This window comes from Lactuca serriola, chromosome 6 (genome assembly GCF_051521515.1).
Source record: "Lactuca serriola cultivar US96UC23 chromosome 6, Lser_US96UC23_V15, whole genome shotgun sequence".
NCBI lineage: Eukaryota > Viridiplantae > Streptophyta > Magnoliopsida > Asterales > Asteraceae > Lactuca > Lactuca serriola.
Genome location: NC_136413.1, coordinates 121018630 through 121037582, shown reverse-complemented (window position 1 = coordinate 121037582; position 18953 = coordinate 121018630).

Genomic DNA, 18953 nt, shown 5'->3' with positions numbered 1-18953 from the left:
TCCTTGACGCGCATTTGCGCGTCGTCTGAGCCCTTTACGACGCGCAATGAGCGTCATAAAAGGCTTTTTTTCTAGTAGTGACAAGTCCAGTCCATATGAGTTTGGATTTGTCACTAACCTTGTCTTGAGGTTATGGCTTTGACAAATTCATAGGGATAGGAACTCATACACCATAAAATCTAAGTGTCATAAGGTTTCTCTCTAATTGATGAAAATGATGGTGAGGAAACGCTTTCACTAAGTAGATTTTAAGTAGATAGCAATTATGATATTTGCATTCTCAAAGTCGTTAGTGGAGCGTATGTGGTTAACCGGCACACTAACATGGACTTGTGAGAAATGGAAAAGGTCTAAACAATTCAGACTATGATTACAGGATCCCTTTTCATAGTTCTGAAATTGTTTAGACAAACATGTGTGTTATCTAAGGAAAGGTGTATGATTTTGATAAAGTTTTATCAAAGCATCTCGTATCAGTAATCTGAACTTTGGTAAGAAAGTCAATAAAGTATTGTTTAGTCCAGCTGATTTCAAAGTACAGGTCAAAGCTAGTGGGAGCATAAATGTTATGCTAATAATCATCATGTTAGTGGGAGCATGATAATTATAATAAGTATTGCAAGTTAGCAATGTTAAATATAGAAACAAAAGGTTTCACTTGGGAAAAGTTGTTTTGCTATAATTAAGGGAGCGGATTTTATACTTCATTCCAATTCTACAAACTTAGATTGAGATTTTAATCAACTTTAGCCAAAGATATATATGAATGTTATGTTGGAATGGTTCAACATAAGGAAATTCTATATATGTTGCCCTCTCAAAATTCGATTATGATTACGGCATCCCTCTTCATAGTTCGAATTTTGAGAACATGGAAAATAATTTTTTATTGATAGCATGAATCGTGTCCCATATGCTTCGGGTATAGGATCGATTACATCCATTCTAAATTTTCCAAATGCTTAGGGAATTAAGAGGGAAAAAGGAATAGAACTAGATATGACTAAAATGATTAAGCAATTGTAGAGAAAAATCTGAGGTTTACCAAAGATTGGTTGCTCGTGGACAATTGGAAGTATAATGTAAACTTTGGAAAGGACCATATTGACATATTCTGAAAAGGAGGCAACTCTTGTTCAGAAGTGATAGTCAAAATGGTAATATGGAATTGTTTCCATAGGCAGAAGTTGTTCTTTGAATCTATGTAAGATTAGAAAGCTTAATGCAAGAAGGATGTTCAAAGGAATGAACTTTGAATTTGAGACTTCGGTTCCATGAAATTGCTCTCCATTGGAATTTTTGTAGTGTCTATTGCCAATTCTTTGTGACTTTTGTGCATAGTCATTACAATAGAATCATTGCATATAAGTTTAGAATCTAAGATATCACAGTAAATGGCAAGAGTTAGGTATTCTTACATTTACAAAAAGGATTTGGATTGTGAAAGGAGCATCATTGGAGTCTGTTTAATTCATCTATTTCACAAGACAAAGGACCATAGGTAAACATAGTGTGCATGCTTGGTGCATGGAATGACTATTGTTTTATTCAAGTATTAAGTTGATAAAATGGAAACATTGATAATGAGTAATCAATATGGTGCTTAGTAAAAGGTGTTTTTATTTACTCCCAAAGTGTTGGGGCTATATAGGATTAGTATTATTCTTGTGTTTCACTTTGCATGTTTTGACTTCCAGAATAACTAGGTCATTCTTCCTGAATGACTAAGTTGTTCAAACCATCCACAGTCGGTCATATGTTGGAAGTAGATATGAATCAAGACTGTCATGAATCTGGCTTGTAAGATTTGTCTAAGTTCATGAGTGCTCATAAGTTCTGAGTATTAGATTAAACCCACGCTCATTTGAATCACTTCATGGATTTTATCACGAGTGAATCATGAGACGATAATATCTTATATTCTTCAAACCTAGAGATATGAGTTATTGACTATGAGTTGGTTGTACATTGATTATACGAAAACGCATCAGTAACTTGATGTTATAAAACGTGCCTTTGTGTATGATTCAAAAAGTAGTTATTACAAGCATATGAGTCGAAGTTTATCCATTCCTTTTACCTCATAAGGATAAAAGCGATATCTGTGGGACCCTCGATGATTTAGTGATGACACCCCTAAGTGCTTAGCCAAGCATGGACTGATTTGATTTGTTCAATTAGTCAGTCGTCATAAATAGGAAATCAGGAAACAACAAACGGACAGATAGAATGATTATAATCCATGTCTCACTCCATATGATATCTAGAATGGAGGAATATGTGATCACTTATCTAATGGACGCGTCATTTGATTTGTTCAGAGTTCGACAGCGGCTTTAAGAGCTACGATTATTGGTCAGGTTATGAAGCCGTACTTGCAATAATAGTTTTAGACTTATCCAACTGGGAGACGGTTGGATTAGATGTCTAAGCCCATAACTATTATTGGTATGTACTTGACCCGAGAGTAGCATGGTCCATTTGGGTTGCATATCATCAGGACAATTTGTCAGGATGGACTTTTGAGAGATGATGTTATATATGATTTATTAATATATTATAGGTTATAATATATTAATATGAAATCATATGTTTTAATTAGTATTGATCAAGAATTAATTTGGGATTAATTTGGTGATCAAAAGAGACTAATTAAATCTATGGGGACTAATTATGTTAATTAGTTATATTTATATGTGTTGGGCTTATGATCCATGTTGAACCAAGTTTATGTATGGATACATAAAGAGTTGGGCCACATGAACCATGGATAATTAAACCCATGGGTATGGATTTGGGTTATGGGTTATACCCATGACTCTTGGATTCCTCACACATATAAATAGCTGCTTCTAGCCCAAAAATCGTGACTTACTCTAGTCTTAGAGTTCATGGAGATTCTCTCTCAAGTTTATTCTTTGTCCATGATGTGTTGTGATTCCACTTGAGGCTTCCACACTATTGGGGCTAAGCTCTTAAGGCTAGATACATCAAGACTTCAAGCTCCTCCATAAGGTATGCTATCCTAACTAGATTCTTGTGTAGTATATGACATTTGTGTGCTAGTATAGGGTAATACCTTGGAAACTCCATATTTGCATGTATAATAGAGAAAACATAGATCCAAGGTATTTAGGGTTACATGTACACCTTAGGAGTGTTAGGATGCTCAAAACCCAACAATACTTATGTGTAAATATAGAGAACATAAAAAACGGAGCTCGTACGGCTGAGATATGAAATTTTTAAGTTTCTGCCCATCTACCCCTTCTACCAAGTAGCTCCAACTCTTGATTGCCACGTATCCGTCGCTGAGAGGAGGAGTGTTGACCATATTTGGGCGCGGTGTGCACCTATCTTGCACGACACGTAGATCCCAAAACGGCTATAAATAGTTCCCAAGAGCTCATTCTTTCTCCACATCTCTCCAATTCTCTCTCTCTCTCTCTATATATATATATATATATATATATATAATTTTCTACTTTCGTAGCCTGTAAATTCTTAGTATTTAGGATATTTTGATGAAGCCCTAAGGTCCCTGAGATATGGTAATTAGGAGCTATCAATTCAGAGTTCAATCGGTGCAATTTCCAGATTTTTGTCTAGGAAGTCTTTATCAGTTAAGTTACACTCAACATTATATTAGTGTAACTTATATTTATATTCATAATTGTTATTATGAATCTATAATTAAGATTTATCAGGAATTACAAGTCCTTATACTGATTGATATATACTTACTGGGTCTAGGCAAGATTTAGTGACGTGTTTAAAGTGGAATTTCCAAACAGTATACTTTGTATACCAAACAAACCCTACCACCAATATGATCTTACCTGGTTGCTCTTTACTTGATAGATGTTGATGTAGAGATTGTGATTGTTAAGGAATTTAGACTATCACTAGTCATAAGAAATAATAAACTAAGACTTAGTGATAATTGAACCTAGGTCACCTCAAAGGCAAAGTCAAGCACTGCCCAACTTTCCACTCATCCACTTTATCAAGTGAGTACATAGTTACTTTCAGCTTACACATAGATATAAAGTATTTAGATGATTAAATGCTATATGTGCCTATTATCTATATTAATTGATATTTGCGTTAGATGAATTGTATGATTTTTACTGGATGTAATTGTATGTGTATTTTCAAATATGAAATTTATTAGGTAGTTATAGGTGATGAAAATGATGAGATAATGAGGAGAGGACTTGACTATTGATGAAACAATCATTTAGCAGAGTATAGATGACAATCACAGACTATTCTAGACAATCCAATGGAAACAATAGCAGGCTCGCAACCTATAGGTTTTAATGAAACATCTGTCCATTTGATGTACTCTATCCCCCATGGTTGCCTTATTGACATATATATTTTAAAGGAATCCGCCAAGCAGTATTGTCTACCTGTTTTTTATGACGATCCTTAGGATAGGTCCATTGAGATCAATATTTTAGGATCAATATGTGAGAATAATATGAATGGGTAATCAGGTAAATTATTTGATGTGAAATATATAATTAAAGAGCTTAATTAGTGTAGGTTGAAAATCCTATGTACTCACCAGACCCCCAAGGCTGACTCACTCAGTTTCTTTGTACCATAGGTAGCGGTATGAACGCACTTGGATGATGAGTGATTTGAGGAGTTTGTAGGCTATTAGTATAATAAGATTTTGTAAGGCCTATTAAGACTTGTTTATGCTTTTGTATCTGTATTGACGATGACATCCTACGATTTTAAATATAAATGAAATACATTTCCTTAGAAATGCTTTGATAATGATATCATCATGTTTTGGGAAAAAAATTCCGCATTAAGTTTTATACTCTGAAACAAATAAAGCATAAATAAAAAGTTTTAAATTTGTTGTGAAAATAGGGATGTCACACCATGCATGAGCTCTTAAGCATTTGAAGGTTTTATGGACTTAGGGTTTGGCCTTATGCCTTTTTTAACCATGCAAAGGTGTAAAGTTAGAGACTTTACCCTTTAGGATGTCCATTAGTTCCATATATGAGGATTAGATAGTTGGTATGTGTGTATTAAGAGCTTCTTATTAAGTTGGTAAAACAACATTCTACGTTTGGTGTAATCTTAGCTACGCTCAGTCTTGCCTGAAATGTCCCCTTATTACCATCTGAGGCTCTAAGCTAGGTGTAGAGCATGGTGTTACGCTGGGCGTAGCACTAGAAGGGTGATTTTGGACAAAAAGGATTGTTAGTCAAGTGGAGTGGGTTCTAGTCTTGGAAGGGTAAAATGATCTTTTACCATAGGGAGGGTAACTATGAACTAAGAACCTTGAGTATGGATTATTACCTAAATTTCTGATAAAGGTTTTATTGTGTATATGATTAGTGTGAGGAGTTCTAGTATCAAAAGCTCGAGTGTGAGATTTATCTGTCTTCATATTGAGGTGAGTCTTCTCATTATACTATGTAGGATGCTAGCTATTTTTGTGACTCTTGCATGCGTATGTTGAGCTGGGCCCATTTGCATGTTGGGTTGGTTCAATTTGTATGTATGTTAGGTTGATCCCATTTACATATTGGGTTTGGCCAAATTGTATATATGTTGGGCTGGGCATATTTACATGTTGGGTTGTGCCCATTTGTTTGTATGTTAGGTTGGGTCCATTTGTATTGTATGTGGTATTTTGGGGAACTCACTAAGCTTTGTGCCTATGGTTTTGTGGTTTAACCTTTTTAGGTACTTCCAGTTCTAAAGGGAAACACATAGCTTGACTACACAATGTTTTCCCTATCACTTTCCGAATTTATGATTTTTGTTATACTCTGATTTTTGAGATACATTTATATCATGTTTGATTTTAGGAACAAATGATGTATGAATTTGATGGTTTAAAAATCAAAAATATTACTACTATTTTGGGATGTTACACCTCAAATTTAACAAAAACAACGAGTTCAAGGGGACCACCTCCTTGCATGGCATTCGTCTAGCAAAATTAAAACCCAATTGAAGGAAAAAATTAGACCCCTAATACCTGATGGTGAATTCAAAATAGGCTAGATGAAAAGTTGAAGTTACACCTTAAACAAATTGCGATCAAGCTATTAATGATTCATAATGTAATCCAATCAATTTGAATCGTGGGGCTCGTCTAATAAATTTACCATTGCACAAGAAGAACTTAACTAGGTTTGAGAAAGAGGAAGATAGAGATAATTAAAGACATCTATCTTACATATGACCAGAAGGAAAGAAGAAACATGGCTTGTTTGATACCAAGTCGGGAATGGGACAATGGTTAGTGATGAAGCCATATTAACAATAATGAGCGGTTGTTATGGTGTAATGACCATGGCGGTGCCCATTGGAATTATGTTAAATCGGCAGTCACCAACATAGGAGAGAGGGGAAAAATAGAGAGGAACATACATAAGATATATATATATATATATATATATATATATATATATATATATATATATATATATATATATATATAGAAAGAGAATGGTGAGACGATGACTCAAAAGTTAAAGAACGTCAATAAGAGTGCATGTGTTTCAAACACTCAAATGTGTTAAGCTGAAGCTTATGACTAACCCTTGGAGAATGGCGCAAATGTCTCTTTCAAAGGATGATATTCGTGATGTACACACTTTAAAAAAATAAGAAAAAAAGGAAAGAAAAACTTTGTGCTGATTTGGCTAACTCTCAGATTTTCTAAAAAAATCCTCATAATATATATATATATATATATATATATATATATATATATATATATATATATATATATATTAAAGCACATACCTTAGAGAATAGTAACCTTTTTAAAAAGATGTTTTGATTTATGGTTTAGTAAATCAGAGTAAAGAACACAAATATCTAATATAAGAACTGGTTTTAGCTCAAATATATTCTTGAATGAGTATTGTGAAAGTGAATGCGTACAAGTGTGAAAAGGATGTTTTCACTCCCTAGAGTCGTTACTCTATTCATAGGGTACTCATGGAACCAAAAAAATACTAGGACTCAACCTTTCATTAAGAATCAACAAAGTGCCTAGTAAATACATTACATAACGAAGTCTTGTGGACACTTGTTATTTATAGACTATTCGATATATCACAAGAAAACATGACTCAACATTCTCCCCCTTTGTGATAAACTGTCAAATATTCAAACTAAAGGTAGTTTCTTAACAATTTGTACCAATACCTTCTGAATCTCCATGTACCATAGGACGATCTTCCTAACCTCTGCTTTGTCTTCATTCTTATTTCTTAGACAGTTGTTGATGCGAAGGAGGATACTAGAAAGATGTTGGTTAGAATCTCTTTCCACATCATCGATATGAAACAAAAACTTCTTCTTATTTCCTTTTTTTGTTTTTCCAGCGAACAAGACTTCAAATGGATCATGGATAATCTCTCCATCTTCGTAATCTTTAATGCTTATCTTTCCTTTCAACAACACCTTAGGAACTTTTTTTGTTGAAGATAATGGAGAGATCGATATCAGTGAGAGCCAAATGAGCAAAATAAGCATCTAAAAAAGTCTTGATATGCCCATATCCAACAATGTAAGTAGCTTTGTCTAGAATTTGAGTCTTGTTTAAATCACCATTAACTTCGCAGTCGTAATAAGATCATTCATATTCATGTGAGGAAAGTCTGTTATGGTAAATTCGAATAGCACGTTATTTTCACGAACAACATTGTATCGAAAATTCTGCAAAACTCCTTCAAACAATGAATCTGGAGCTATTGATATGAGCTTGACAATATTCACCAAAGACCATACTTCATCTTCGTTCTTTCCAAACAATGCATGGAAACGCATCTTTAGCTTCATAAATTCCTCCTTATCTTTGTAGTTCTCAACAATATTGAACTAAGGAAAGACAAATAACAAGTAATTAACTAGAAAGTCCTGTTGATTAAACTCAGTATCTTCAGTGGCATAACTCTTCCTTGGTTTGACAACAAAGTCTTCTTCTTCACTAAATGTTGAGCTTTCGATTGTCTCACAACACCAAACTTTGTTTGGATTGCCTTTGTTGAGACCTAGTGGATTATCTTTCATTTGCATCAAAATTCTGTTCAACTGCCTTAGTTTTTCCATCTCAAGCTCTTGTAACCTCTTCTTCTCTTTAGCTGAGGGTTCGACATGGACACCCTTCCCTTTGTATTTGGAATCAACAATTGAAGTAGTTTTGATAATAGCAGGACTTGATCCTCCTTCCCCAATACTTATCTCTTTCTTCTGTTGCAACTTGGATAAGTTAACATTAATATTTGTATCAGTTGTTGTTGCTGTCACAACTAGTTTCGTTTGTATCGTAGTCAGAATTTGATTAGAGATAAACCTCCTCATAACTTTCCCTTTTTCTTCTCCACTAACCTTTGACGAACCAAATCCCCTTTCTCCCCTTGTGACACATTCGCAGAACATGAAGCATTGGTTGATAGTCGAAGAACCAGATCAAAAATTGGTGCCAACTCAGACTTGAAGCACGATTCGAAAAAGGAAACCATTGTAGAAAGTGAATCTTGGGAAATCGAAGTTGTTAATGTAAAATTAAACTTTGATAGAGTATCTTTAAAATCGGTAAGAGACTTCTCGATATTAGCAAATACCTTCCATCAGATTCTTTGTTAAGTTCCATTATTAGCAGTGTAACCTTTGTTGAAGGAACTAAGATCCTCCACCAATCAACTAGTAGCTCTAATCAAAACATTAACCTTTTTTTGTAATTCCATCACAAAATTTATCAAGTTTCGTGAACTCTTTCGAAAAGAAGTCACCAAATTCCTTAAGCTTCAACTCGATAGAGTTTCTTGAAGTAGTCATCATCTTCTTAAATAACTCTTGGCGCTCATGAGCAACATCTTGTAATTTCGTAATTTCATGATTGAAACTACGAGAATGAGTAGCTAACCTTTCATCAATATTCTTTTCGACACCTTCAATTAACGTCTTAGTTCGTGACTATTGTGACTTTAACAAAAATTCAACCTCCGCCCAACTAATAGATGATTTCCCAGCACTAGAATTCAAGAATTGGAGGATGGAATTTAGTTTAGAATTTAGGATCTTGAACTATTTGCCTAACATGATGGCATGGTCTTCAACCTTATCTTCTTCGGGATTGAATTCCAATTACACAAATCCAACCATTTCGTCATCGTCATCTTCTTCTTCATTAACTGTTGCCTCTGGATTAGTGGATTTCGAAGAGAATAAAGATGTAACAGTTTCATTCATCAAACTTTGAAAAGTTGGTGACACTACAAGAACTGAGGTAGGAATGATTGTTGAAGTTGGTGGTGGTGGTGGAATAGGTGTAGTTTCAGTTGTGGAGATCGAACTCCCATCACCTATGTTAACATTTGAGTTCATATTAGATATGTTCTTAGTGATGTTTGAAGTTATACCCTCCTCCATGTTGGAGTCGGAAATAGGAACCTCAGGTGGTGTGAGTTGTGTCTGCTCAGGGAGTGAAGTGATAATTTGTTCACCGGAATTGATATTTGTGTCTATATCAGATACGTTCACATTGACATCAGGAATACTTGTCTCCTCAAAATTTAATCCGACAGTGGTATCCTTCCTGGGTGAAACACAAAAAGTCTCATCATCATTATCAAATAAATCATCTTCTGTGGCTTCATTGTCTCGATATGTTTCACTTGTTCGTAATAGTGTTGGAGCTTTGGAAACTTCCTTAATCACAACACCTCATGGTTTGGCTTTCATCTTTATCTTTTTTGGTTTTGTAGGGACAACCTCTTGATTAGGAACCACCTCAACAACCTTCTCTATTGGCTTTTCAGTACTAACACCTGCAGATTTCTCAGTAGACTTCTCAGGAACCTATTTCGTATCTTTCTTTGAACCTCTTTTCCTAGACTTATCAAGAACATTTTTCGCAGAAACCTCTTTCTCAACAGTCTTAGGTTTTGATTTTGACTTCTTCTTTGTAACTTGTGACTCTATAGATGTTCCCTCTTTAAAAGTCACTTTCATAGGGATTGAGCCAAAAAAAGTAGTATCCATGGATGCTTGGTAGTTTACCAATAACGTATTTGTGGGTGATACCAAGTTGAACATGGCATCAGGAATTCGACCAACAGGATGAACAATAAGTGGATCAACTATTGCAGATTTGGGAATAAACATATGATGAATTGGGTAACCTCGACATCTTTAGGAACAAGAATACCTTCCTGACTGTAGACTTGTAAAATAAGACTCCAATACCAAGCATTTGAGATCTCAGATTTCATTTTTTAGTGTGAAATTGTGGCAACAAACTCAATCCAAAGCAATGATGCATAATTGACTTACATACCATAGTATAGTCCTGCCACGAATGAAAAGAACTGAAGCTTTTCCTGATCTATACCAGTACTCCGACCAGTCAAACATTGAATTGTAATCCCAAAGTAGAAAATCCAAATTCCTGGAAGATTCACATTTTTTATCTAACCACAAGCGTGATATGAGGTTGATATCCCATCTCATTGAACATCTTGAGTATCTATTCAGTTATAGGAGTCTCAAACTGCCCTTTGTTAGGTTTTGAGCATTCTAACACTCCTATGGTGTACATGCAACCCTATAAACCTTGGATCTATGTTTTCTCTATTATACATGCAAATAAGAACTTTCCAAGGCTTTAATCCTAACTAGCATAATATGAGGCAACTATACTACAAAGACTAGTTAGATGACATACCTTTTGGTGTAGCTTGATGTCTTCAAGCTTTAAGAGCTTAGCCCCAATAGTTTGGAAGCCTCAAGTGGAATCACAAATCACCAAAACACCTTGGAAGACTTTGAGAATAAGAATACTTTGGTTCTCTCTAGTGAAATCGGCTAGCCCTCTTAGTGTACCCACACTAGTGCCAATTTCACCAACCAAGGAAATCTTTATATAGTGTGGAGACTAGGGTTAAACCCATGACCTTTCATTTCATATGATCCATGGGTTAAACACTCCATGGACTATCCATGAAAGCTTAGCCCAACCTAAATGAACTTGTCCCATCACACATATATGTAAGAGTCCATATTTAATTACTTCATTTTGATCACTTAATTAATTCTAAATTAATTCTTGATCAATACTAATTAAATAATATGATTCCATATTAATATATTAGAACTTATAGTATATTAATATAATCATAAATATACTATTCTCAAAAGATTATCCATATAAATTGTGCCGGTGAAGTGCAACCCAAATGGACCATGCCGGGTCGGGTCAAGTGCATACCAAATATAGTTATGGACTTAGACATTAATCCAACAGTCTCCCACTAGGATAAGTCTAAAACTATTATTGAGTATGACTTCAAAACCTAACTGGTAATCGTAGCTCTTAAAGCCGCTATCGAACTGTGATCTTGTCAACGAACTCTAACATTTGTCAATGACTTGTCCATTAGATAAGGGATCATATATTCCTCCATTTTAGATATCATATGGACTGAGACATGGATTATAAATCATTCTCTCTATCCATTTGTTGTTTCCCAATTTCCGATTCATGATGACTGACTGATTGAACAAATCAAATCAGTCCTGGCTTGGCCAAGCACTCACATGTATCATCATTAAAACATCGAGGGGCCCACAACACTACTAGAAAAACAGCCTTTTACGACGCTCATTACGTGTCGTAAAACGGTCAGACGACGCGCAAATGCGCGTCAAGGAAGGCCCTGTCATAACGAGAGACGACGCGCTTTTGCGCGTCCTCTATAGACGACACGCATTTATGACATGCAGTGCGTATCATTAAAGCCGCTGTCAAGAAAGGTCATGTCATAAATGAAGATGACACACATTTTTGCGTATCGTAATTTAATTTTTTTTTAAATTATTTATATATTTACTAATTTTCAAATTAAATTTACATTTCATGTCTAATAGAAAATAAAATACCATATACAAAAAATATAATACATTGCACAAAAGTTAATGTCATACAAATAATCATTCCAATAGTAGACAAATGGATAAATCTCAAAGGATTCAAAAATATGTTTGTCTTCTAATAGAACTTATACACAAGAAAGTACTGAATTTGCTATTGAACTTATACACAAGAAGAAGGTGTTTGAAGTCAGAAAAGGTCTCAACAACTGAATTGGCCCCGGAAGCTTGTGGTTTGACTGCAACTGAGATAAGGATACCATGTATACTCTTCTTACTGAACAAACTTGACAATAAGATAATATAAAACTGAATTATTATTATGATGAAGCCACAGATGCACTCAAGCTATACATACCAATGGTGATGGTCTTTCATCAGCTGCACGTGGAAACCCACTACCATAAACAGAAGTATCAAGATCACTACCATAAATAACTTCAACAGTTAACAAGTAAATGTATTGACCTACATAAACAACTTCAACAGTTAACAAGTAAATGTATGTTTCACAAATGGAGAAGGTTGGAAGGTTGAAAGGTTAAGGTTGCCCTGAACAAGCTCTATAAGCCCTTTTAATGCTCTGCTATCACTGAAGAAGTATCATCCTATACAGGGAACCATAGCCAGATATTTATGAACCCAAAGAACATAGAGAGTTTATGTATTTGAATTTGGATAAAAGATTGAAGCACAAACACAAACATACAGTATCCAATCCATGGGGTATTTTGGAAAATAGTATGTACATTCTTGACAAATCATCAACCTACAAGTGAAGGGTAGAATGGAAAGAAACAAATGTTCACAGCCAGTAACAAAAGAAACAAGATTTAGCAGGTAGGTACCTGATTACCTCTCCTGATGTCAGGATGAAGGCTGGGGGTGGTTGTTCCCATTGGCTGGTAGTGGTATCCTTATGAGGATGAATCTGAATGATCGAAGATTTTTTCATCAATGCTTGCAAGAAATTGAGAGCCCCATACACATTCCATGCATGTGAAAATATGAAGAACATTGTATTCCATCAGAATTAGGTATCCATGTAACGAATTTGGTGATTTAGTCCATGAGAATGTTCAAAATTTGTGTTTTCAAATTTCCTTTTGCAATTTTGGTGCCTATAGGGACCAAAATTGTTGCAACAATTGAAAATAGGCACCAAAATTGCAAAGAGGAAACTCTTTGGGACCAAAACTGAGACTTTTGAACAAACTCAGGTACCAAAAAGGTAATTTACTCTTTCATTAAATAAGTAATATTCACAGATTAAAGGTAATATAAAAAATACACCTTCCCAAGGTCTCCAAGGAAGAAACTGCACACTGCTACATATATGAAAATAAATTAAGATAACAAGCAAGAACTTGTGTATGTGTGTGTGTGTGGGGGGGGGGGGGTGGGGGGTGTCAATGATTAAGAAAGACAAATAATTTAAGGATACACTTTCATGGGCAGCTATTAATGTCTTATAAAGGCACTTTTGGTGAATGTCAATAATCTGCAAGATAATAATCAGTATTAAGAGGAATAAATGCAAACTATAAATCAGATAGAAAAAGAAGATTAAAAATAAGATCATTAAACCAAAAATGACTATTGTAGTCGTTGTGGTGAAGTAGAAAAAAATTAATCTATTAACTAAATAACCAAACCTTAAGGTGCAACCTAAATCACATTGGATTTGAAGAATAAACAATCCTGAAATGGCATAATAATGTTAGTTACTTCATCTGCACAAGACATGGTGGTGGTCCAGTTGTGTTGTCGGAAGAAAATCATGTTGTTCTTGACTAACTCACCAACTTGCCTAAGTAACAAACAAGTGGATTCATTATTGTCCTGTTTAAAATTTTTTGAAATGCATATGGTATATGGTGAAGGGTGAACCTGGTTTAAATGTGCTGTGACATAGGGGATGATTAGTAATCCTGGTTCACCAAATGTGCCACCAAGTTGATCTAGCACTAGAAAAGCTTTCTACAAAGATCTCATGCTCACAACAGAAAAGATTATAAGGATAATATTCCAAAACCAAAAAAATAGATTCTACAATAATGATAATGATAATGATAATGATAATGATAATGATAATGATAATGGTAATGATAATGATAATGATAATGATAATGATAATGATAATGATAATGATAATGATAATGATAATGATAATGATAATGATAATGATGATGATGATGTTGATAATAATAATAATAATAATAATAATAATAATAATAATAATAATAATAATAAACCGGACATTTAGTTGGTGGATGGTTTGTTACCTGACTTGCGATAAAGGCCAGGGTTGTAGAATATTTCTTTTTTGCAAAGATTGATTTGCTACCAATTATGTTGATAAACATGAATTGCCTAGAATCCATGAATCCTGGGATTCAAACGGGCCCACATGTAGCCAAAGCCCAACAACTGAAAAAAACAGATCAGTCCAATCAAGGATGGAATTCAGATTATTCAACAGAAAATAACTTAGCAATTTCTCATGAAGAGAATCACAAACTTAGAGGAAGCTTGGAAATGGCTGAGGCTTCCATTTTAGAATTTAAAATGGAACTAATTGCTTTGCATAGTCATGCTAATGAAATGGGAATGGAAACACAAAGCATTGCACAACATCTAATGGCAGAGATTTCTTCAGGCAAAAAACTAGAAAGAGAGATTATGGTGCTCAAATCAGAATGTTCCAAGTTGAAAGACGAACTACAACAGCTGAAAAAAGTAAAGCCAAGGCCCAAATCTATTGAAAGGACCCAGGCCCATCAGCCCACATAGGAAAACGGGCTTTTACTTGTGGAGAATTAAATACGGGAGCTACAAAAAAAGATTCCTTTCTGGGATCATTGCATCTAATTTAAACTCAGATTTGGAGGTGCTTCTTGAAATCCTACATGATCTTGAAAATGAAACGGTTTTCACAAATGGTTTTGATTCAGTAGAAGGAAAAATCTGCAAGTTTTAAGGGAGTTGGATGAAGTGAAAACTGAAAGGGGAAATCCAATTAGAAAAAATGGATTAGATGGAGTGTTACTATGAGGCACTTGTGCAAGAGCTTGAATAAAACCAAAAATGGATTCTGGGAGAGTTTCAGAGCCTTAGATATGAGCATTCAACATGTGTTTACACTATTTCAACCTGCAAAGTAGAGACTTAAATGACACATCGTGATATGAACAATCAAATATTAAGATTCATTGAAGGAAGAAAATCTTTGGGTTGTGTTAATGAAGATCTTACAAAAAGAGTTGCATCTTCAGAAGTACGTGTGCAAGAGCAGAAAAACCGGGAACAGATTCTTAAAGAATTCAAGAGGCTTAAAAACGAACATTCGACATGTGCTGAAACTATTTCAACATACAAATTCGAGACCGAGTCCATACACCGTGATATGAACACCACAAGTTTCTGGAAATTAGTGTGATCCTCTCCAGCAAACATTACAAATGTCCATAAAACATCATTCCCAGATAAAAGTTCAAGTTCTTTCTGTGGTAAACACGAAAAAGTGTATCAGTAATTCAATACAAATGATGTACTAATCTTTTCATGTGAAATTTTAAATGACAAAGTGTAGTGACCTCATAGACTTCACTAACAAACTCTAGGAGAGAAACAAAAGTTTGAGGGGCAGATTCGGAAACTTGCTGAGGTGGCATGTTGCCATCAAGAACATAATCATATGAACCAAACATTTTGTATGGAATAAGAGCAGTCATAGCCTTCTCCTTTGTTTCTTTCACCTAGAAATTGTGTTCAAATCATCATTTCAAAGGGCGGAATTGTAAATAAATACATGGTCTTTACAAAACAAAAGCAAAAAGACATGACTAACCTTGTTTCTAGCAAGTGGGTGAGATAGAAAAGGATGTTATCAGCTTGTGCAAGTATGCATTATACATGTAGGTCATATCCTCATCATTATTCTGTAAAACATATAATCACAATTCATATTAACTTACATTCATAAATAAATAAATAAATAGAAGTTATGAAACTTAACATTTAACACAGAAACAAACCTAATAAACTGGTGTTCAAAAAACTGAATTGAGCAAAAACTGGAAAGCACTGAATTCCAAGGCTAAAAGCATCAAAAGCCAAGGTCTCTAAATCAAAGAAAAAGGTGTATATATTCAATTCAATACATTAAGTCAAAATAAATGTTTATTTAATGATAACCTTGAAACAACTGATATATAACAAAAATAAATCCAAATTAAAAGAAACTCAACCTAAAGCCAGTGCAATTAACAAGTTTGAGAATGAATGAAATTTTGGACCATAAAGATGAAATGCACCAATATAAGAGACAAGTATTGTACAGTGATGAGCTAATGTAATTACTAGCCAAGAAATTCCTCTTGGGATAAATTGAAAAACACATGTTTGAGAATACTACTCTTTTACTACAAAATTAATTAGAATAATAAAGAATGACCGTTCAATAGTTGGATATCTACCAAATTCATTCATTGTATTGAAAGTGATGAGAGATTCTTCATACAATGCAGCCTGTCGATAAGATTCTATGATTCCAATGTAAGCTTTTGAACTTGGGACTAATCCATTTTCTCTCATGTGTAGTAAAATCCTTTTAGCATCTTCATGAAGTCCTCCTTTCCCAATTTACCAAAAGTTTGAACTAAGTAATCGTAACTAGTGATATCTGGTATTGTTCCACCTTCGTTCATGGTTCTGAAAATCATTACAGCTTCATCACCTAAACCTCTATTAGCACAAGTAGCGAGAAGAGTGTTATAAGTAACTAAATATGGTTATAACCCTTTATGCCGCATTTCAGCAAATAAACTCAATAACCCTTCCCAATCATACCCACCTCTAGCATAGGAGTTAATCACAGTGTTGTATGTCAAGATATTCGGGGAAATTCCTTTTTTCATTCTATCAAGAAGCTATAGGGATGTTTCATACTGACCGTTTCACCCGTAGGCATGGATGATCGAGGTATATGAAAACACGGTACAAGGCACCCCTTCGCTAGATTGAAGCCACCTACATTTCACGAAGCTCTGTTGGCCTGAAAAAAAATCAAGAGAAGAAAAAAATACAGCATATAAAGAACCTACAGTGAGCAGACAACAGAGACAAAACATTCGATCGACGGCAACATGACCGAGCCCAAAAATCAGAAATTGAAAGGGATTTCAACGATCCAGAAACCCGAGTCAGCCACTCCATAATGAAATCCCCATCGGTGAGGTGCAGATCTTTTGCCTTTTCTTCAACGTCACTGTGCAACAGATCTCAGGGTAGGTTCTTGACATCAATACGCACCGATTCAATAGCTACCAAGTTAGATATAAAATTAAGGAAAATCGTCTTGAGAGGGGAAGTTATTTGGGAAGAACTTGAAGCATTTGAAACCCTAGACCTTGATTCGATGTAACTTGACAATTGCCATTGTAGATTGATAGATTGAAGACCCAGAGCAATCCCTTGTGAAGAAAGCTGCACGATTATAGAGAGTCCTTGTTGACCGAATCCAAAGATTCCGTCAATGGCTCTATCGGGTTTGGTTAAATCCCCAGTTTGGAATGTGCTACATCTGGTTTATGAACTTGCCAAGTCAATTAGGGTTTTTTTTAATGGAAAATGAAAGGGGTTAATGGATTGGGATGATGTCGTACCTGAGAAAACAAAGGAAAAGAAGGAGAAAAAGGGAGAAAGAACGGATCCTACCTTAGATGCGTAGAGAGTAGAAGAAGAGATCGAGTATGGAGGAGGAAATCACAATTGAAACCCGTATGATTTTTCCACTTAAGGTTTTATAGAGGAGAAGATGAGAAGTTTCAAAATCAAAATTAGAGGTAAGAATAGAGGAGAAAGAGGAAGTTGGATCATGTATTTGACATTCTTAATGGAATCGTTACTCTCGACCTAGAGAATGATGGTTTTTACGGTTGGGGTTTTATCATACGAACGTGAAGCACGAGCACCTGTGACATGAATGATTTGATCTCGATTGACAGAAATACAAACATTAGCATATCATGATGAGGGGTTTTGTTATCGGTGTAGTGCAACAGGAAAGAATGGCTGGAGAAGATGGTCAGAGACACTTGGCGGCGGAGGTTGGGTGGTGGTGCAATGCTGCTATGAAGACGAAGGTCCTAGGGCTTTTTCTTGCTAATCGGAAGAGGCGGGGGGTTTTATTTTTGGGATCCAACAGGCGGGTGAAATCCCGCCTTAGAAAACGCGTGTTTCATTAAAAAATTATAAAGCGACACACTTAGACGACACTCATTTTATGAAAGGCTCCCTCCGCATTTCCGTTTTTTTCTTTTTCTAACACTAGCTTTGCGGCACGCACAAATGCATGTCCTTTATCCTTCAAATTTTGCAAAACTGACATTATTTTTTAGAGCACGCACAAATGCGCTTCCTCTATCAGCGAGTGTCATTGTTTGCGTGTCATTAAAGGGCTGTTTTCTTGTAGTGCAGATACCAATTTTATCCCAAAGTTAAAAGGAATGGATAAACTTTGACTCATATGGCTTGTTCTACTACTTGTTGAATCATACACAAAGGCACGTTTTATAACATTGAGTTACCAATGCGTTTTCGTGCAATCAATGTACTATCAACTCATAGTAACAACTCATATCTCTAGGTTTGAAGAATATAAGATATTATTTTCTCATGATCACTCGTGATAAAATCCATGAAGTGATTCAAATGAGCGCGGGTTGAATCCAATACTCAGAACTTATGAGCACTCATGAGTGTTGTAACATAACTTTTTCCACCAACATGGACCTCTACAAGCCAACCCATGACAGTCTTGATTCATATCTACTTCCAACATATGATCGACTGTGGATGGTTTGAATAACTTAGTCATTCCGGAAGAATAACCTAGTTATTATGGAAGTCAAAACATGCAAAGTGAAACACAAGAATAAATGAATCTAATATGGTATCAAAATCTATGAATATAAATAAAACACTTTCTATTTATCACCATACTGATTACTCATTATTCATTGTTT